We start from the raw sequence: 23,509 nt of genomic DNA, 5'->3' as shown, positions 1-23,509 counted from the left end.
TTTTGCATAATTAGGTGAAACCTTACCAAAATTGTGAGTAACTATGTAAACTTCAAATCTGTCATTTCTGACTAAATGGCAGTGTGAAAAGCATTCTCTGGTCAATTGTTGTTGCAAGGACCCATAATAAAAAAAAGTACCACAAAATACAGCCACTCACATTCTGTGGTTCACATGTATACAGTAGAGTTTTACCACGAATGGCGCTTAATTACGCAAAGTGGCATAATGATGTAATTTGAAGTACTTTGTGTAACAAGCGTAACACAGAATTCCAAATTGTTTTCTTTATTTTATTTTTTATTTGGCCTGACCTAATTGCAAACCTCTTGGTCCCCCCTGATACTCTTGACTGAGTGTCTTGCAGGACTGATGCATTTACGATGAAAAACTTAGAGTGTTCAAAGCAGACTGCTCACATAAATTATGGAAACTCTAAATCAACTCCATTCCTTTTTTAAACTTGGGCAATGATGAAGAAAGATGATCAAGGACATTTGTATTGCACATCAAAATATAAAATTGGACATGTACAAGACAAACCAAAAATAAATCATTTGACAAGAATGATTTTTTTTTTTAAATGACTAAATGCCAACCTGACAGTGGTCTTTCTCTAAACTATTTCCTGTTTTCCTCCAAATTTGCTGGATTCTTTTTATTGACCTTCGGACTATGAGCACTTTGACACTGAGGTGCATGTTGTTCTCCACTAAACTTGTTTTGATTGATGTATCCACAATTGACAAATTTAATTTACTTATAAGTCCCTAGTAAAGTGCACTGCCTGTAAATTAATGCTACACTGGTGCCACCCCCTCAAGTAGCCATTAAACATGAACGGAGCAGTCTGTTTCTGCTCTTTGCTGACAGGTGTGTATTACCTGCTAAACTCCATTTGTGATAGGGATTGGGGATGGCAATAATGTCCTTAGAATGAAGAGTTTCCATCAGATACATGTCACCAGCTTATGTTGATTATGTCCCTGCCTTTTGTACACACTGCCCATTACTACTAAAAAATGGATGGATTTGTAAAGTCTTCGGATCAGCTCTGCTGGTGTCTGCAACTGTCCTGGCAAAGCGCTAAGATGATGCAGGTCCAACTTCATCTGTCTCTCAGATTGAACACAGGCACTTGGTTTGGCCATGCTCTTGCATGCTAGCCAGTGGAGCAGCCTGTGACTGCTGGGTCCTTGGGTGAGGTCTGGGCACAGGGAGGGTTCCTACCCAAGAGAACATGTCAGACGCCTAAAAACCAGGTCATGTGAGGTGAAGGATGAGCTTGGTAGAACAGTCTGTCAGATCAGTCATCTGAAGAGGACCCTAACTGTTGAGCCTGGGCCTTGGATTGTACCAGTGTGATAGAAAGGTTCTCACAAGTCCTAACCCACCCACACCTTGCATAATCCTTTGAAACTGAACTATAGTACCCTCCTTGGTTGGGCCCCCGAAAGACTCTACTACCTGTGGAGTGTATGCCTGATCCAGCCCTGACTCAATTTGCAAACAAATACAAATGGGGCCAAGCTGGAAGGAAAGAAAGCTTGATCAGAAGTAGAAACCTCATGAGGAAACCCATGGCTTTTCTTAAAGGAAACAATGTTCTGCTTAAAGCTACTGAGTGCAAACACCATAGGTTTCATGAGGTTTTCCCTTTGAGGGTCAGGCTCCTCCTACTGTTTAGGCTTCTACACATATATCCCAGTAGTCACATGAGTTGCCTCCTGCAGCCCATGGGCATGATTCTCGGCTGCTGCCCAGGAAGTAATTTGATGTGCAACAATAGTGGTGTGTGGCAAATGGCAGATGTGCTGATGTAGTTTCCTTACTTGCTGTCAAGTACCTGGATGTTTAGTTCCATGTGTCTAGGTAGAGGTTTAAATACTTGTGTCATTCAGCCTGGATGTTTGTGTGCCTTCCCAGGGTGACTGTAGGCAGAGCTGCTAGCTTCTGCTTCTGTCAAAAGTGCTTTCCTGTCTGGTGTTGCAGAGTATGGCTCGAGGTCTGAGCTCTTGGAACCTTTTTATGACCTATTGGGTTTGACTGGAGGAGCGGAAGCCCGTGGGGGGAGACTGATCTATCTTGCTGTGTGGGTGACAGAGAGAGAAGTTTGCCTTTCTCCTGCCTCTTCTACATATGTAGTGGGGGAAAACTGTGAAAGTTTCTTAAATGAGAGATACTTGAGCATCAAGCACGTTCAGGCTGTCACAGTGTTCTTTGCTCCATTAGTCCCCCTAAAGGTCAACCACTGAGCAATTGTTGCAGGACCCTCACCTGCTCATGCCTGACCTCCCGTACATGGGGAGAGTGAAAGCCCATCTCAATGGGTTAAACCGCAGGGGCTCTAGTTGAGTGTCACGCATTGCTGTCTTTGATGTCCAATTGCAGCTCACTCACAATGCATTGAATTCCCCTATTATTACCAGTGTCAGGAGACCAGGGCTGTGAAGTCCACACAGACACTAGGGGACTGTTTCCTAGGCCAGTTCTCAAAGCAATGGCCAGGCCTATCTTCCCCACGAGGACGTCTAGTGTTCCTCTGAGTCACCCGAGCTTTAAAAACCCTTCCTACTCCTAAACACTATCCATTGCAGAGCCATGAAAATTTCTTACTCCCCTTGAACACTACCAATTGCTGACCTGTAAAAATGTCTTATTACCATAAACACTAGTCATCCTTCAACTTGAAAAACATCTTACTACCCCTAAACACTACCCATCACTGTATCCTAGAAACTCCTTAGTACCCCTAAGCACTACCCATCCCGCCACTCTAAAAAACATGTTTTACCCATTAACACTAGTTATCCATAAACCCTAAAATCTGTTTTCTCCCCTAAACACTAGTCATCCCTGATTTCTTAAAGCGGCAAAACACCTCTAAAAATTACACATCCCTAAATTTAAAAATGAGTTACGAAATAGTATGACATAAAGGTAATTTAAATAAACTGTACATCTAATGTAAGTCACCTCCAGTAGCTGTATGGCAAAATATTGAATCCACACAAAAGAGGTCACCCACACAATTGTCATCTGCAATTAAGGACAACTATGTGAAGGTCTAGATTTTACCCTCACATTCTAATTCTTTGAAGATGAAGCAAATAGGACATGTTCAGCACTTGTGCTGAATAGTGAAATGTGGATACAACATTTGTGAAGTTGTCAAATACATCAATGTTTTTTGTGATCGCCAAAATTGCACCAAATAGTTTCAAATATGGTGTCTCCAAGGAGGAATGCAGAACCTTGGGCCCTATTTCAAATGATAAATTTGCTCCTGTAATTTTAGTTTTATATCCAGGACACATTTTGCATGTTTTTACATTTACAGAATAAAACAGTGAAACTGGGACCGTCACAGATTTCCGATAGGACTCTTTCCCTTACCCTTGATTAAACAAATATCCTGGGCGAGAATGTGCCGAGATAAAGTTTGAGAATGTAAGCAAACTAGCAGGTGTTTGTGGGTTAACCCACGTTACAAAGCATTCCCATTCAGAAAAGCCCACACCTGTGACTAGATTGTCTTGTGACGTATTTTCGCATGTGCGTAAAGGTTTCTGACTTTGGAACTGATGCTCTCATCTTAGGAATGGATGTATTTCTGTGTTTTATTGTGTTTCTTCGTACTCACAGAGTTGAGTCATTTTTGGCAGAGTGGGATTAAATATTGATTCTTTATTACTGAATATGGTTTATTTAATCATTCTTGTTATTTTTTTATCCCCATTAGAAGTAAAAGGTAAGAACCAGCGTTTTTATCAATTTTAGTCTGTTATTGATTTTTATTGGTTAAAACATATTGGTTCATAGGCAGATTGAATTTTATTCAAATTACAATTTGTAATACCATGTGTGCTGATTTAGGAAATTATGTTTTCTTCGTTAAGCTTCTTACAGCGAGCTTCTAGGTGTGGCCAACATACAAAAAAAATGTGACCATAACACACCATAAGTATGTAATACACTTTTGCTCTTCAACCTTCAAGGTATTTCACACAGAATTTATGTCATGACCTCTCAGTGACTTGCTCCCCCACTGTTACAGAGAGGTGCAGGCTTTTAAGCCTACGCTTTTTACGTTCTTTCAAAGTCATCGTTGGGCAAAAGGCTTAACCATAAATAGCTACACATGCACTTACTAAAGAAATAAAGGTGAATTGGACCTGCTTGGGAGAGTGTTATTAATGTGAAGGAATATGCAAACAATAAGTAATCTAGAGGGAAATTGACAGCAAAAACATTTAAATAAATATGGATTACATATATTTAGTACCTCTTTGTGTGATTCTCTGCACCTTGTAATACTGGGAGAGACGGGTCTACCCTGGTGGTAAATGAATTACGGAGATCTGAACATCCATTTATCAGCCTGTGTGAATGGAAACCAACAGTGAAAAGGTGCTAAGGAGAATTCCCCATTGGAGAGTCCTTGCTGAGAAGACGGTGATATTTACATAGATGTGGGTGTTTTCTTTTTCCAACAGAAGATATGTAAAATCTATAATGAGAAGAATCATACAAAGTAGTGTTTCCCTCTATGCCATTCTAAATGGTACAATATGTCATGGTACTAGTGATATAGAGAGTAGCCAGAGAGAGGAGAATTGAGACTGGCCTTTGGAGATGATAGGTAACTGACTTCCTAAATAAAAGACACCTGTATGGAATAATGAAATAATGAATAAAATAATAGACTTTAAAATCAATTTATTATTGATTGAATTGATGCAATTAGCGGCAAAGATTTAATTGTAAAGCTCTGCAAATCCAATCTCAACAAAAAATATTCTGACTATCTGTTGATGGGTAATGTAATTTATGATAGATAAAAATATAAAGTCTATATTCAAATATGGTTAAATTACGGTTTTAGTAAATTGGTGTTTCCACATGGGGCCAAAAGAGCAGGCTAACACCAAATTTCATTACAGTAGCAAAATGCAGAACAGGTAAAAATGTACTTCAATAAAGATAAATGAAATAACTAATGGATTTTGGAGGGGGCATATCACATAAAGTAAGCACCTCAACCACCACGTCTCTATCATATTTAAGTATCTTAAATAGCTTCAGGAGCTGTAACAGTGCTATTTTACCACCCTATACAATTATATATGGTTTTCTGACACAGGATCTTTAGCGATAGGTACTAGCTTTGACTGGAAATGTAGCAGCATTTGTTAAAGTGAACAATGAAACACAACAAAAAAAGAACATGCACGAAGCAATATAACAAACACAGCCTCACGCTACAACAAAGCAGTACAAAAATAAAGCAGCACAAAGAACAGAAGCTCACATCCATATCACAATAAAAAAGAAATATTAAAAATGCACAAGCATTTTTGTAACACAGTTCCCCCTCCAGAAATCTGCTTTTAAAATATGGTGGTTAATTACCACCAAGGACAAAACATAGATAGACCCAGTCAAAATTTTCATACCAATATAGATTCATACATTGATTATTTGCCCAGCGACATTTTTTTGGAGGGAAGCTACTGTTTTAAGTGTATCTAAAGATTCCTACCACAATCGTTATTCTATTGTGAGAAGAATGTATTTGTTTTAATCAGTGTATACTCTGGTACTTTAATATTGTTCCTATTGTCATAGTGCTCCATTTTAGGCACCTAGCATAACTCTAAAAATAGATATAATGTCAAAAATACCTTGAGTCTGTAATGTGGACATATATTTGATAAGGATCTGCGACAGTGTTACAGCCTTGATTCAGGACCTACACACGGTGCATCTATATTAAAAATAAATACAATTAGTCTTCCTGCGTATTGTGCATAACTTACTTGACTAAAGGATTGATATTGGTTTTAGATATTTATTCCGTTTGATATCAAGGGCGTTTATTTCTTTCACATATAGTTACATGGTAACACTTCGGAGTCTAAACAAAAAGGAAATAGTCAAATGTTGAGCTATTAAGATCTCCAACTAGTGATAGAAATAACCTGGTTTGCATAGCAGGTCTTTTACACATACCTCTGTTCTCCTTAGAAAATTACATGCCAACGGGCTGAACATGGCTGAATTTGGTACAGAATGGCATACTTTGGCATGTATATCATGATTTATGGAATGATGTACATAATTGTGTTATCGATATAGGTAGATGTAAGTGTATTGTTAATCATTGTGTTCAGTCAAGCAAAATGATACACATACCACTATCTTCGATATGGATGCAAATGTTAACTGTCGCTGTCCAAGTTATACTCTTTTTGATGAACCTTGAACATTTACAATGCCTCCATGATAGATTAAATGTGAAAAAACTGTGTTTGTCTCCGAGAATGAGATCGTGAATGTATTTGCAAAATCAATTTGTTATACTTTCTATTATAAAAGCAAACTAAAGGATATATGATGAGGATAGTTTGCAACTAAGAGATGGTTATCATGACTCTCTCTAATATAATGGTTAATCGCGCAGCATGAAAATACATCAATATCATTAACCATATATTGAATAACTTTAAATGCGTTATAACATAACCCAATTATGAATGTGATTTTATTGAGGGTTGATAAAATCAACATACGGTGACTCAAATGCCTTTTTTTGTTGAAAATAATTGACAATCATGTTGTAATAAACACTTTTATCGTTCCAAGATGGCAGCCATTAACACTGACGGGCCAGTCCTCTTTCGCGCTCCAAACAATACAAATATCGGAAAACGACGTACAACTAGGTTGATGCGGAAATGCTTGTCTCCTCGGCCGGTAATTTACCAAAGAAATCAGAGGTACGTGTATAATAACAACAATGTAAATAGGCCATTGCTTAATATATATTTGAGACCCAAACAACTTAATACTCGGTTGTCCCATTGCCTTTTAGACTTTGAAACGCTACAGCGTGGGTAAATACAAAAGAAACAAACGCTCACTACACTAAAAGGAGCGTATGATATAAGCTAATGTGATCAACACCATATTATGATGTATTACGAAGTTGATGTCGGCACGTTCACCCCGTTGGCATGTAATTTTCTAAGGAGAAGAGAGGTATGCGTAAAAGACCTGCTATGCAAACCAGGTTATTTCTATCACCAGTTGGAGAACTTACTAGCTCAACATTTGACTATTTCCTTTTTGTGTAGACTCCGAAGTGTTATCACGTAACTATATGTGAAAGAAATAAATGCCCTCGATGTCAAACGGAATAAATATCTAACACCGGTGCGATAAACATTGCGAATTTAAGGTACATTTTATTTAATATCAATCCTATAGTCAAGTAAGTTATGCACAATGCGCACGAAGACTAATTGTATTTATTTTTAATAGATACGCCATGTGTAGGTCCTGAATCAAGGCTGTAACATTGTCGCAGATCCTTATCAAATATATTTCCATATTACAGACTCAAGGTATTTTTGACATTATGTCTATTTTTAGAGTTATGCTAGGTGCCTAAAATGGAGCACTATGACAATAGGAACAATATTAAAGTACCAGAGTATACATTGATGAAAACGAATAAATTCTTCTCACAATAGAATAACGATTGTGGTAGTAATCTTTAGATGCACTTAAAATAATAGCTTCCCTCTCAAAAAATATTGCTGGGCAAATAATAAATGTATGAATCTATATTGGTATGAAAATAAGGTATACTAGAGAAATTTGAAACATTACTTTAACCCAATGGATGATCTTGTTTTTAAAAAAACGATAGAATGAACAATATATGTACTGTTAATTGAGATGGTCTGAAATCTTTACAGTATGCCGTTTGACATTGCAAATATGAGTGATCTCAATGTGACTAATAGTAAAGAATTAGAAAGAATTACTCTGCAAATGCCGTATTAGTGACTAAAAAGTCCGATTTAAAACTCTAAGTAATTGAGTATGTCTATATGATTAGACTGTGAATGAAATCGTATAGAATAGAGTAAAACATGCCAACTATTGGAATTCTAGCAGCAAAAAAGATGTTGATAAGATGTTAATAAATGTACATGATTGTAGACGTCATGATAAGATAAAATGTAAGTGTTTGAATGAAGTCTAGATTGCTTTATATACACGGGTGTTATCGTGAATTTGTTTAATGATTTGTATGGTAATCAATGTCTATTCCGTACTTTACTAGGGGTCAACTATTATCAATATATCTCAGTCCTGAAGATGGTTTCATCGACGCAAGACTAGAGATCGAAAATTCGACATATACATTTTTCCTTCTTAAATTAATTTTATACTTATATTGTGAGAAAGTGTTGACAATTGGAATTTGTGAAGGTTGAATTATTTAATTGTCGCCTTCTTTTTTCATTGTATGTATTATTTTGAGTACCCTTTATGAAATTTCAAAGATAAAATTTGATTATTTTTACACCCGTTTTTGCTGCTTTTGTATAGAAAATATACTTTATGTCTATTGAAGTGAAAATCATATATAAAAAATTGCTGTTAATCTAATTTTGAGTAACTCACTAGGCAGGTAATCATTTTATCCTGCTCACAACAAAGATACTGAATAACTGAATTAAACATTAGAATAAATCCCTTGAAGGCACACATACCTGTTCACCTATTTTGCCCAAGCCCTCAAGGGTAGGTTGGGTTGTCCATTATACTTTCCACTCCAATTGTAAAGGACACAAATTTCCCAGACCCTATACTCCTCTTTAGCTATATACCCTTTGCGTTAAGGGGATACTTGACGGAGTGTCAAAGTACTCACCCAACCCAATCTCGGATAACCTATTTCTCACAAACCGAAGCCAAGGGATTTTCACAGACTTGTCCAAATTATTACAGTCTTCGATGATCTCCCTGGAAATCTGTAACTCTTCTGAGACCCAGATTTTGACCCACAAGAGCAAAGGGGCAGCATAGATACGATCGTCTATTTATTCCATCCCCACTTCTCGATGAAACTATGAGGCGGCAGAGCTGCTTGGAATCATCAACAGTACCAAAAACAGTGGTCCTTATCCAATGATTAATAAATCTGAGATATATATTTTGCTTCGTCAGTTAGTTAGCTAATCATGAGCCTAAACGAAATTTTCTTTAAGAACAAAAGGCTCGTAATATTCAATAGGTAATTCAAACCAACAAAGGACAACATCCAAAACACTGAGAGCTGTTATACATACATTTATTTTTAGCAGTTTTTTGCAATATTCATAGGACAGAACGAGGTTGCTCCAAGAGGAAACGTGCATCAAAGAAAAGTGATTGAAAAGTGCGTGAATAGGACAAGGAATGAAAGATACATAGTAGTAGGAGTAATTAATCAATTACAGGCAATGTGGATCGGTTGTAATTCACCGTCCAGAAGCCAAAAAACCTGGTCACATTTATTGGATACAAAATTAGTATAGTTCAGAAAATGACCCCATTGGTGGTCTTGCACGAAAGACTGGAAATGTGTCCCAGGTAGTAAAGGTGGGCGTCGACGTTTCGACCCGTTTTGATGGCCTTGGGGGATTTTATGCCTTGGCCTTGCGGGTCTTCATCAGGACCAAAAGGGGGCAACCTGACTGGTGGGTGATCTTAACTGAACCACCTGAAACATTAAAACAAGGGGGTGTGAGGAAGTTGTCCTGTTTAAAAACATTTTAAAAATACGGTATGTTGGAATTATTCACATACCTAGTGGGTTAGTTCCACTGGGAAAATTGCCGGATTATAGGGCTTGCTATGAAGGGTCATTTAATTCGTGTCTAATTGAAAGAATAATAAATTAGATTCAATTAGGGTAAGGTCATAGGTCAAACCAATGATACAAAACATTTTTTAAGAATAGCCAACAGTTAGATGGAACTGATAGAGTAGTGGCTATCTAGCAAGCCCTTAGTGAATAGTGGAAAGCCCGGGCATCTTACCGCTTCAAGGAATCAGTAGAGACTAGTAGCGATGTATCCGCTGTCTGTTCAGGGATAGCCGAGGCAGAGATTCAATCACGGCTAAAAGCAAGGAGGGGGCATGGTTACTTAAAACTGCGCCTGGGTGAGTAATTCATTAATCTACAAAACGTAGATGTGGGCACTGGTAGAGCTTACCATGCGGTCACAACAAATGTGCTTGAAAAACCGGAGCGTCCGTCTCCGTTGGAAGCCCAGCGCAGTGTGAACTCGTCCGAGGCTCTGTGCGGTTACCAAGGTAACCGTATGTGAGTTTATGTCAGAAGGTTCGGAAATAGTAAAAGGACTATAGTCATAGTTCGGATCCCGATAGAATTAACAAGATTGCTGCAGGGCGGGAGTGTGGGGGGTATTGAATCGCAGTACAGTCTTCCTCTACTACTGGATAATGGAGCGTAAGTCTCCCTATTTGGTCAAAGTGAAAAACGGGACCCAATTAATTCCCGTGCTGTTGCTAGTGGCAACCGTAAACAAGTCGATAGGCAGTGTGAAAAGACTAATGTGCATTGGGGGGAACCCATTGTTACTCGGGAGAGGAGAAGAGATCAAATCTGGAACATGATGAAGACAATCAGCTTATTAGGAAACTTATAGGCACAGTTTGGATACTTCAAAACCTTACAGACACTGCCTAGAGCAACAAATTCAGTTCACAGATCATGTATTCACAACTAGTGACAATAACAATAATATAAAATAATATAAGTTCACAAACAATGTGTACACAAATATTGACAATTATAAAACACAATTTATACATTAATGTCATCCTACAGTAAACGGGTATCCAGATGAAAGTAACCGTCTATTCCAACTCAATACATGACGCTGATTAAAGATCCCTTTAACCACAGAATGAGTTGGGGAAGAGATACACTCTATCTTTGATTCATGGTAGAAACTTGTTTGTTAGTTTCTTCTAGTTCGTTCAGACCCCTGGTGACCGTGTCCAGAGAATGAATCCATCTATACTCCCGTTTATTCAGTATTTCAGTAAAGTCACCACCTCTGGGGTTAGGTTTAACTTTTTCCAAACCCCACCACCTCAGGCTGTCTGCTGTATGCTCAAAATTGGTGAAATGCTCCACCAAAGGGGCCCCAGGTGTCTTGCATCGGATACGACTACAGTGTTGCAGTATCCGGCACTTAACCTTCTGGACGGTTTGACCCACGTATAGAAAGTTGCATGGGCAGGTGATAACATAAATTACTCCTGAAGTGTTACAGTTGCTGTGTTCCCTTAATTTGTAGGTGTGGTTGTTGTGTGTAAACTCTTTGATGGTTCTGGTTAGAGCGCATGCTTTGCATGAACCACATTGGTGGTGACCCATGACCGGGGTACCCCATAGGGTAATCTGTCCTACCGTCTGACCAGTAGGTAATAGAGATTTGATCAGATAATCTCTAATGTTTTTACCTTTTCTGAAGGCATGAAGGGGAGTGGGCATGTTGCCTAATTCGTCAGCCACTAGGTGCCAATGCTGATTAATGGCCTTCTTGATGGCATTACTTTTGGTGTTGAACGAGGTTACACAAACCAACCGTTCCTCTTGGGTCTTATCTTTATTTTTGGGTGTTAGCAAGAGTTCCCTGTGGTTATACCATGCGCATTTTCGCGCTTTTTTCAGAAGCCTGATTGGGTAGCCACGGTCTATCAATCTAGACAATAGACCTGCGGACTCTTCCATGAAATTCTCTTTTTTTGAGCAATTTCGCCGAATCCGTAAAAACTGTCCAAAAGGTAAGTTATCACGTAAGTTGCGTGGATGGTGGCTGGAGTAACGAAGAAGTGTATTTCTTTCGCTACTTTTCCTAAATAGTGTAGTGTATAGTTTCCTTGATTCTGAGTCTGATTTGATTGTGATGTCAAGGAAATCAATTTTTTCTCTACTGTAGTTCATCGTGAATTGTATATCAGTTGAACATGTGTTCAACCAAAGATGGAATTTTTTGAGATCATCTTCCTCACCTCGCCAGATGAATACAATATCGTCGATGTATCGACGCCATAGTTCTATACACTCACTATATGGGTTTACCTGGTTGAGGACATATTGATGTTCAAACTCACTCATGTAAATGATGGCCAGATTTGGGGCAAAGCTGGCTCCCATCGCCACGCCTTTAGTCTGTACAAAAAATTGACCCAAGAAGGTGAAATAATTTTGGGTCATGGCAATTTTAAGTAATGACACAATGAATTCTGTGGGAACCAGGTGTGGTGCAGGTCTGGTCCCAAGTACTAGTTCTATGCATTGGAGAGCTGCCAACTGTGGGATGTTGGTGTAAAGGGCAGTTATGTCCATAGTAACTAATAAGTGGTTGTCCGGGTCATATGGATATTCATCCAGGAGCTGTATAGTTTGCATGGTATCCCTTAGATAGGTGGGTGTCTGTTCCGCGATGGGTTTTAAAAATACATCAATGTATTTACAAAGAGGTTCTAGGATTGAGCCACAGCCAGACACGATTGGCCTCCCTGGGGGATTTTGCATCCGTTTATGTATTTTGGGGAGGGTATAGATAGTAGGAAGTCTGGGATGTTTATTATTCAAATAGTCATGCTCTAGTTTGTTAATATAACCATTCTCCAGAGCAGTACCAGTTAGGTTCCTTATAGTCTTACTTATGTCCTGGGTGGGGTCCCTACGTAATTTCAGGTAATTCCCATCAACAGCCAGTTGGGAGTCGATCTCTCTTTTGTAGTCCTCGGTGTTCTGAATAACAATGGCACCACCCTTGTCAGCGGGTTTAATCACGATATGGGGATTGTTTTTTAATGTATCCAGGGCTGCGCGTTCTTGTTTACTGATGTTATATTGGACATACTGTCTGTTAGTCAGTATATTGTCCACATCCCTCATAACCACCTGTTCTAAAGCCAGAAGTTTATGTGGCATCAGTGACGCAGGGGGATTGAATTTAGATGGTGGTCGCAGTCCGCTGGCAGAAAAGGTGGGGTTGCTAGGGGTTTTTAAGAAATGATATTTAAGACGCAGCTTGCGAAAGAATTGATGCAATTCAATCTTTAAGTGAAAGTTGTTAGGCATGTTGGTCGGGACAAATGACAGACCCTTTTCCAGGATCCCTTGTTCATTAGGTGCCAAGGTGTAATTTGACAGGTTGATAACAGGGTTGTCCGGTTTGTAGATTACCATCTGTAATGCTGCCTGCGCGTTTGGATCTCCCCATGTGTTTCCTGTTGGAAGTGTGCCTGTCTCCTTGTCTGGCCTCTCCCTTGGTTCCATGTCTGTCCTCTGTTCCCCCTGGGTCTCCCCCAGGGGCGGCCACGTCCTCGCTGGCCCCACCATGGTTCCTCTGGTAAAAAAGAGGAGGAAGGGGGCTGTTGGTTTGACTGGTTCAAACCCCCAGTAGGAGTGGCTGTACTAGGTCCTGGACGTTCAGAGTCACTCCCTGAGCTGCTGCCAAAGGAGGAACCTGAGAAGGTAGTGTACCTTCTAAACCCACTCCTACCTCTACTGGAAAAGGTACCCTGTTGTTCCCTTATGTAGTAACCTTCTTGTAAATATGGGTAAGTGATCTTCTTGTCATAGAATTTAATATCTCTAGTCACTTTGTCTAGTTTTGTTGCCTGTGTGTATGTATCAAAATCCTGGATGGTGCGTTCTAATCTCTCTAGTGCCTCTTTGGCATTAACTAGAGCCCTATCTTCAATAATTTCTTTTTTTATGTCAGAGATTTCCTTAATAAGTCGTTGTACCTCTTCCACTGCTGTCTCTATACCAAGCACCATCCAGTGCCTTGAGCAGTTGTTAGACACAAAACTGAAATTCTCTTTAAACTTTGGATTATCAAGAAAGATGGCTGGTTCATTTCTTACTTGTAGTCACACCGGGATGACATTAGATTGGAGATATTGAGCCAAAGTGCGACCGTGTAATCTTGTCCTGATCAATTTCTTCTCAAGTCGTTCTAGCTTAGACACTTTTTCGTTAAGGGTTAAATCTATACTCGTAGTGGTACCACCTAAGAAGGTGTTACCTCCTTGTAGTTGTAATAGTTTCTCAATATAATCCTCGCTGTATGACAGTGTTTCCCTCTCTGACATAGTAGGACTATTTGTATAAAAGTTTCTGTCTGTATAATGACAACAGTGTGGGAAAAACAATAGAGACCACAAAAATTGGAACCATTCAAAAACACACAAACAATGAACAATTAAACAATTAAACCCTCGCAGGACTTGCCTGCACAAAGGTGGCCATTACAAAAATGGGGTAACCCAAGGAAGAAGGACCTGGGTGGATTAATGGTACCAAAAACAGTGGTCCTTATCCAATGATTAATAAATCTGAGATATATATTTTGCTTAGTCAGTTAGTTAGCTAATCATGAGCCTAAACAAAATTTTCTTTAAGAACAAAAGGCTCGTAATATTCAATAGGTAATTCAAACCAACAAAGGACAACATCCAAAACACTGAGAGCTGTTATACATACATTTATTTTTAGCAGTTTTTTGCAATATTCATAGGACAGAACGAGGTTGCTCCAAGAGGAAACGTGCATCAAAGAAAAGTGATTGAAAAGTGCGTGAATAGGACAAGGAATGAAAGATACATAGTAGTAGGAGTAATTAATCAATTACAGGCAATGTGGATCGGTTGTAATTCACCGTCCAGAAGCCAAAAAACCTGGTCACATTTATTGGATACAAAATTAGTATAGTTCAGAAAATGACCCCATTGGTGGTCTTGCACGAAAGACTGGAAATGTGTCCCAGGTAGTAAAGGTGGGCGTCGACGTTTCGACCCGTCTTGATGGCCTTGGGGGATTTTAAGCCTTGGCCTTGCGGGTCTTCATCAGGACAAAAAGGGGGCAACCTGACTGGTGGGTGATCTTAACTGAACCACCTGAAACATTAAAACAAGGGGGTGTGAGGAAGTTGTCCTGTTTAAAAACATTTTAAAAATACGGTATGTTGGAATTATTCACATACCTAGTGGGTTAGTTCCACTGGGAAAATTGCCGGATTATAGGGCTTGCTATGAAGGGTCATTTAATTCGTGTCTAATTGAAAGAATAATAAATTAGATTCAATTAGGGTAAGGTCATAGGTCAAACCAATGATACAAAATATTTTTTAAGAATAGCCAACAGTTAGATGGAACTGATAGAGTAGTGGCTATCTAGCAAGCCCTTAGTGAATAGTGGAAAGCCCGGGCATCTTACCGCTTCAAGGAATCAGTAGAGACTAGTAGCGATGTATCCGCTGTCTGTTCAGGGATAGCCGAGGCAGAGATTCAATCACGGCTAAAAGCAAGGAGGGGGCATGGTTACTTAAAACTGCGCCTGGGTGAGTAATTCATTAATCTACAAAACGTAGATGTGGGCACTGGTAGAGCTTACCATGCGGTCACAACAAATGTGCTTGAAAAACCGGAGCGTCCGTCTCCGTTGGAAGCCCAGCGCAGTGTGAACTCGTCCGAGGCTCTGTGCGGTTACCAAGGTAACCGTATGTGAGTTTATGTCAGAAGGTTCGGAAATAGTAAAAGGACTATAGTCATAGTTCGGATCCCGATAGAATTAACAAGATTGCTGCAGGGCGGGAGTGTGGGGGGTATTGAATCGCAGTACAGTCTTCCTCTACTACTGGATAATGGAGCGTAAGTCTCCCTATTTGGTCAAAGTGAAAAACGGGACCCAATTAATTCCCGTGCTGTTGCTAGTGGCAACCGTAAACAAGTCGATAGGCAGTGTGAAAAGACTAATGTGCATTGGGGGGAACCCATTGTTACTCGGGAGAGGAGAAGAGATCAAATCTGGAACATGATGAAGACAATCAGCTTATTAGGAAACTTATAGGCACAGTTTGGATACTTCAAAACCTTACAGACACTGCCTAGAGCAACAAATTCAGTTCACAGATCATGTATTCACAACTAGTGACAATAACAATAATATAAAATAATATAAGTTCACAAACAATGTGTACACACATATTGACAATTATAAAACACAATTTATACATTAATGTCATCCTACAGTAAACGGGTATCCAGATGAAAGTAACCGTCTATTCCAACTCAATATATACCCTTTGCGTTAAGGGGATACTTGACGGAGTGTCAAAGTACTCACCCAACCCAATCTCGGATAACCTATTTCTCACAAACCGAAGCCAAGGGATTTTCACAGACTTGTCCAAATTATTACAGTCTTCGATGATCTCCCTGGAAATCTGTAACTCTTCTGAGACCCAGATTTTGACCCACAAGAGCAAAGGGGCAGCAAAGATACGATCGTCTATTTATTCCATCCCCACTTCTCGATGAAACTATGAGGTGGCAGAGCTGCTTGGAATCATCAACAAGAATTTTATAAACTTGTTCCCCACTACTAGTAGCGGGCGACTTCTTTGATATCCCCATACGCACCCCATACGATGGGACTGACAAGCATTTTGAATTGAATAGAGTAACCAGCTCTGACACTGGGTTATGGCATAGCTTACAAGCGAACCTAAAGAGCCCCTCCACTACTCTACATGTCTGCTTTGCCCTAGCCATAATCAGGGAATCCCATTTCAAATCCTTGCTAAACATGTTCCCAAGTATGAATACTGATCCACCCTTTCAATGGACTTACCACTGACATTAAAACTTCTGGTTGTAACCTTTTTTGGGCCGCACACCATTATGTAAGACTTTGAGAAATTAACCCTCAAGTCTAGAGCCGCCATAAAATTAGTAAAGGTGTCCAGGGAGGTTTGGAGGCTGTTGGCCATCAAGGCCATGAGTACAGTATCATCCACATACGAGAGCAGCGGAACTGGCTGACCATTAATGTGGAAAAATCAATTTTCTTGCCTAGTAAAAATGCTTCCAGGCCATTCGTGTAAATTAAAAACAGAAAATGCTAAAATGCACCCCAGCCAAACTCCTTCGGTTAAGGCAATGGGCTTTGTCCTTTCCCCGTGTGAGCCAAATCTTATGGAAACAGATGTATTAGTGTGTAGCTTTTTTAGGAGCAGGATTAGTGCACCCTCAAACCCCATTTCTGTCATTAGTGCCCACTGTTTCCCCCTGTTCACAGTATCAAATGCACAGGACCAGTCCATGAAGACAAGGTGGATAGAAACACTCTTTGCCCTCATGTACTTGCCCATGATGAAGGACAGATTTAGGCACTGCTCTGTGGCTCCAAATTCACTCCAGAAGCCATACTGTGTCTTCGAAATGATCCCCCTACCAGTTGCTCATGACTCTAGTCGGGCAAGGATTACCCTACCCAATACGTTTGCGATAGAGTCAATAAGGGTAATGGGCTTAAAGCAGACAGGATCATTTCTATTCCCTTTCTTAAACACGGGTCCGACTATAGCCCCTTTCCAGGATGCTGGAACTGTACCAATCACCACCGATTTAAAAACTTGTGTTAGCAGGCGTGCCCAAAGATTTATATTTAACTTAATAAGATCTAGTGGAACTCCATCTGGGCCTGGGGCTTTACTGCAAATTCCCTTTCCAATTGCCACCTCCACCTCTGACACCGTAAGTGAAGCACTAAGCTCAACTGCCTGCGTCATATCGGCCGGGGGCTCCTCAGTAGACATCAGCAGGTCTCTACCATTTGGGTTAAAGATAGGTGCAAAATGTAGTTCCCAAGTATCTCCCAGGATTAGTGACTCAATTTTTCCCACTTCCTCAGTGAATTGGGGTCAGTTGATGATGGCCCAGAAGCTTTTGCTATCTCTAAGAGCGCTAGCTCTCTCCAGGTCATTCCAAATTTCCTCAGCTCCTCTTTTCTTTCACTGATGGTAGTTTTATATAGGCGTCTTGTGTATTTTATTTGTTCTCTGTTACGGGGGTGAGTCTGGAGGGCGGTTTTTAAGATCTTATGGGCTCTGGAACATTCTGTCTTAAACCAGCGGCTCTCACAATGCTGCTGGGGCCTAGCTGGGCATGTTAATCTGTTTGCTAAGTTAGTGCAGAGCTGTTCAAAGTTCTGCACTATCGTAGATGAGGAAGAATCGTGCTCCAAACAATCCATGATCAGGTTGAATTTAGATCTAACTATTTCCTCCTCAAAAAGTATTGAATTTATTTTTCCCCAGTTTAGTCGAACACCTTTATTGTGATTATAATCAGTCGAGCGACCATCCCCCCCTGTAGTTCTAGCTATTACTTTAAGTGAAGCAATTAGTGGGTGTGTTCACTCGCTGTTTCCGGGTCCACATAAAAATTACACACCAGTGAGGAGCACTCCCTGAAAATAAACATAAAGTCGATAGAACTTTCCCTACCCCCACCTTTAAAGGTAGGGAACTTAACTGAGAAACTGTTAGTCAGGCTGTCCAAGTTATTCTCAATGATTATAGTATTCAGTGCCTCTCCCTGCGGAGTATCAGGGAAACACAATCAATAAACAACAAAAAACCTCTTTCGGTAGTATTCACATTAGAACTGTCCTACAGAAAAAATATAACTCTTTATCTATAACATTATTTTTTAAAGTTTATTTTCACAAATATTTATCTTTTTTTCAATAGGCTAGTATCCAAAATTTATAAAATGCACATAAATCCATTTTGACAAAATGAGAAAATCTCAAAAAAGACAAAGCTATACACTTAGTGAAAGTACATGATTCAACAATAAAATACATAAATAACAACGCAAACAAAAAACAAGAAAAAATGTCAATCAATCAGACACACAAGGGCACTGATGGTAGGATTAGGATAATCAAAATTTGTTCATACACAAATTTAATTCGGTACACTGATACTTTCAAATATAGGTCAGAGCTCCGTCAATAGTATTTGTATTGGCCTGAAGCAGTCTATCAGAAAGCAGAGGCTAGATCTATAGGGCTTTCTTCATAAGAATCAATATATAGGTTTTCAACTGAAGATATGGTAGAAGGATTCACGCTGTTATTTGAGAGTATATCAAGCAGTGAAACGACCAGGTATTCATCAAGATTTGAAGGTTAAGGTTTAAGCAGACCTCCGCTATATAGGGTGAGGTGCTAGTGTGTCCAAAGCGAGCAGTACACTTGGTCAGGCGGTACACTTTGAAAGAGATAATTCCTAATTCGATATTTAAAGTAGCTAGAATAGTAGAAGTATTATCCCGTCAGGTCCGTGTTTTTTCTGGAAAAAAGCTAGCACAGCTTTGCATCGATTTGATTAGATTCAATAGAGAGGTAGCTCTGGATTCGGGAGTCCGCCACACCGTTTAGGTTTGTATGTAGCCAGCAAGCCTGCGGATTATGAATAAAATGCGCCAAAGGCTGATCATCTGTGTCCAAGAGACCCCACACTCTAGCATTACTGTATTTACAGGCTGTACAGTTAAAATCCCCCACCCATAAAACACATAAAGGTTGCCACTTCCCAGAGATGTTAGTGATTTCCATTTGCAAGGCTTCGATAGCATGGCAGTTCTTTGGATCGAAAATATTATAGAAACCAGTTTACAAGAAGGACTCTCACCTGGAGCATGTTAATAATCATAATCATTTAAAACCATTGAGAGGATCCCACACAAAACACATTTATGGAACCAAATCTGACTGAGAACAAGGTTACCAACCCTACATTTGCCCTCCCCGACGACGATGCTATGGCAGGCACATCAAAGGCCTGATAGCCATCCATCTCTATTCTTTCTTTGGCCCACGTCTCCTGTAAACAGATTACATCAAAACCCCTGATGTATTCCAGCCAAGCTTTATCAGTTAGTTTCGAGCGAATACCAGCTATATTCCAGGAGATTACCTTAGCTAGGTGTATAGGGTAGGCCAAATCAGTGTCCGGTGGTATAACTAGTGAGACCAGCTGACAGGGCATGAATGTTATTCAGCCAATAAACATAGCTTTAGAGGTGGAATTTACCTTGTAAATGAACATCCGCAATTTAGTGAATCCAGTTCTTCAATTTTTCACATGCAATCCTACGAGCATTAAATATCACAAAATGAGATTGTTGATTGTGTGAGCAGAGGGCACCACTATAACTTTACATTTTTTTGATTGAAGGCATTTGTTGTGTTTTACATTGTTATGGTTTTAACTAACTAAACAATAAACTAATAATAATAAGAGGGCACCACTGAGCCATGGCTACAAATGAGCAACCAACCATAGGGTACCTGTTCACAGTGACTGATAGTTTTTTGGATGTATATATTTCTTTCTTTATGGAGTTATTGCATTCTTCTTTCTACTCAGTTAGTTGTTTGGTGTATTAAAGTCCTAATCCTAGTCACTCACATCCAATATGTTTCCGTTTCTGCAGATCTCCAGCGCCAACCTCGGCACCACTTGAAGGACTCCACAGAGATGATGGTGGATGAATCCTCTGCTTTTTAAATCTCCACTCAAGGGACGATTTTTGATTTCTATGTACCGAGAAAGCTGGTCTCACTATTTAGAAATCATTTTAGGATCATGCTGTCCTTTGTGTCTTTTCTGAATAAAGTAGTAATGCATCCCAGTTTTTGACTTCTGTTTGTTATTTATCAGAAGACATTATAGACAAGTGTAAATGGTATTAAGTTATTGCACACAATATGAATGTGTTGCTTATCTCCAGCAAATAATAAGGTATGTTGATTGAAACAAATCCATCCAAGAAGAGCACGGTGAGCTTAGTAGATTGTAAATGGCCATTGTCAAGTCAAGTCAAGTTATTCTTTATTCGGTTATTAATACCAAAATAACCATAAAAGTACAAAAACAAAATCACAATTACATAAAATTACATAGGGCCACACATAATAAAAACCGAGTAAGTTCAGATCTCAATTGTTTTCCGTAATTTAAAAACATTTTTCAGGAATGAGGAAATAAATACGACAGTTAAAATATTGTCCAACTTCTGTACAGCTAAAAAAGCAGGGCGACAGCGATCAATTTCCATCATTTTTAGCAAAGGTACAACAAACATTTGTCTTGGTCTAGTATAAAATTTACAAAAGAAAAGTATATGCATGTCAGATTGTACTGATAAATCATCGCAGGGACATTTGCTCATAATTTTTGACCAATTATTCATATTTGGAAAGCTGAGTGCTCTAAATAATAGATTAAATCTAAAACGTGTCAATAAAAACCTTTCGTAATCACTCATTTGTAGCTTTAGATATGGCTGTAAACTATAGCAGATTATAATTTGCTCGTGAGCTACTACCGTAGTTTTCTTAGATTCTGATTTTAGTCTGGTTTCTTGCAAATAGGTCATACATTTATCTTTTAAACACTTCCTCGAAATATTACAAAGAGAGAGAGGATCAGTAAAATAATCCCCTAAACCCAATAGCGTGAGAAAATTATTGATATAGTGCAACCATCTAATCTTCCCACACTTCTCTAGACCCATTGCATTTCTCATAATCATTCTATTTAAACCAGATTCATCTACGGTCCATATTCTATGCCATAAAAGAACTGGTGCAGTTTTTATTATATCTTCTAAGTATGTTTCCCCTAGTTCATTATGGCAAGAGTATGTTGACACACTCTGTGGGACAGCCAGGAGATATTTCATAAAATTGTTTTCAACAACTTGTAGTGTGCTGACATTAGCATATCCCCATAAGCCTGCTCCATAAGTGGCAATTGCTACACAAGTTGCTTTGTAAACAGTCAACATTTCTTTAATTGGTTTCTTCCCTATTTTCCGGCTAAAGTTCTTTAAGGCCATGATAGATTTACAGTACAAAAGTTTCCTTGTCTTAATAGTATTATTCCATAGCCCAGAGCTATCGATTAAGACTCCTAGATAAGGAAATGTTAAAGTATCCTCAACTGGGGTGGTTCCAATATAAATTGCTTTTTTCTTCCTCTGCGCACCCGCCCCGCAGTACATGGTGAATGTCTTAGAACAATTTATAGTTAAGTCTAGCTGGTTCATAAAATCAGAGAAGGAAGTGACTACCCTTTGCATGGCCTGCGGTGTTCTAGCCATTAATACCGCATCATCTGCATATAACAGAATTGGGATTGATCTATTTTCTACCATTGGTACATCCCTGCACTCTGTTATCAGAGTCTTTTCCACGTTGTTGATATAAAGTGTAAAGAGAAACGGCGCCAGGACACAGCCCTGTCTTACACCCCTTCTGATTGCAAATGATCTAGTACATTCACCATTTTTCCCAAATCTTACTCGGGCCGATGCTCCTGCATAAAGGTCTCTCAGGAAGTCAATAATCTGCTTATCCACACCCATTTTGTCCATTACTAACCAAAGTTTACAGTGTGTTACTGAGTCGAATGCTGAGGTAAGATCTACAAAAGTTAAAAACATTCGTCCCTCTTTCACTTTGGTATATTTTTCAATTAAAATATGCAAATTCAAACACTGTTCAATTGTACCAAGACCTTTCCTAAAACCGTACTGCAAGTCACTTAAAATATTTGCTTCATTAGCCCATGTATGTAACCTATTTAAGATTACCCTTCCTAGAATTTTAATAGTAGAATCCAGGAGTGATATTGGGCGGTAACACTTGCAGTTTTCACGATCGCCCTTTTTAAAAATTGGCACTATCAGGGATTCACACCACGATGGCAGGAGGCCTTCTTTCAGAGTGGCATTAAACATGCGTGTGAGGATTGGTGCCCAGAGTTCCTTGTTGTTTTTAAATAAATCAACAGGGACTCCATCAGGACCTGGTGCTTTCCCTGCCAAACTTGCATCAATACATTTCTGCACCTCTGTTATTGTTATTTTAGGTTCGAGTTGAATACTCCTCTGTACATGATCTCTCAAGTAACTATCATCATTGGTACTAACAATATGATCCTGTACAATGGAGTACAAATTAGTAAAGTGCTCGGCCCACTCATTCTCAGTGATTGCTACATCTAGTGGGTCCGTGTCACTAAAGTTTGAAAAAGGGGCATTAACGACTCGCCAGAATGAGGCGGAATCTTTATTTAACGAGGCGTCACATAAAGCATCCCATGCTTCTACTTTTAGTGCGTTTTTCCTGTTTTTAAGGGTCTGCTTATAGACACTCCTACACTTCCTGATTAGGTCAACATCCTTCTCAGTAGCATGTATAGCATATTTTAAACTTTTATACGCCTTCGTACATTCAGTATCAAACCACCTCTTCTTCCTTGTGTTCGTACCTTTGGAATCAACCCACAATAACTTTCTTATTTGAGCAGTGATTGATGTAAAATTACTAATAAAATCTATATCTTTGGCATTTACATCTGTACATACATAAAATTCTGGCAACATACTTCTAATTAATTTCTCCTGAAATTCTAGGGGGCAAATTTTTGTCCACTTCAGAGCATAACCATTTTTTCGGACCATAGCGATATCGCCTATTATCACTTTAGATTTGGTCCTACCACGATAGTTCTTACATCCCATGGTTATTTTAAAACTTAATGGAAAATGATCACTAAGTGGGCAATCCAAAATTCCGTATTTCCAGATCGTGTCCCTATGTCTAGAAGTCATTAGGGCATAATCAATAGTTGTATTTGCCCCTCTGCCATTAAACGTTGGTAAAAAGGGGATTTCCGGGCTGATCAACTTATTTACAAAGTCCAGATCATTTTCAAATATTATTTCATTTAAACAATCCCCTCGTACAGTGTGC

At 39.2% G+C, this 23,509-nt stretch overlaps 1 long non-coding RNA gene across 2 annotated transcripts; it reads left to right on the top strand.

The window, feature by feature from the left end:
• The first annotated feature begins 873 nt into the window (after window positions 1-873).
• LOC146811189 (uncharacterized) lies at window positions 874-20,379 on the top strand. 2 transcript variants are annotated; one of them, XR_014966689.1, is made up of 2 exons: window positions 874-3,751; window positions 20,182-20,379. It is a non-coding gene; the product is annotated as an uncharacterized LOC146811189 (long non-coding RNA). The 2 variants fall into 2 exon arrangements; XR_014966690.1 differs by lacking the exon at window positions 874-3,751 and adding an exon at window positions 6,398-6,779.
• Window positions 20,380-23,509: the final 3,130 nt, after the last annotated feature.

The sequence above is a fragment of the Triturus cristatus genome, chromosome 7 (assembly GCF_964204655.1).
Source record: "Triturus cristatus chromosome 7, aTriCri1.1, whole genome shotgun sequence".
NCBI classification, from domain to species: domain Eukaryota; kingdom Metazoa; phylum Chordata; class Amphibia; order Caudata; family Salamandridae; genus Triturus; species Triturus cristatus.
Note: the sequence above shows the minus strand (reverse complement) of the source record. Positions and strands in the feature narration are given on the sequence as shown.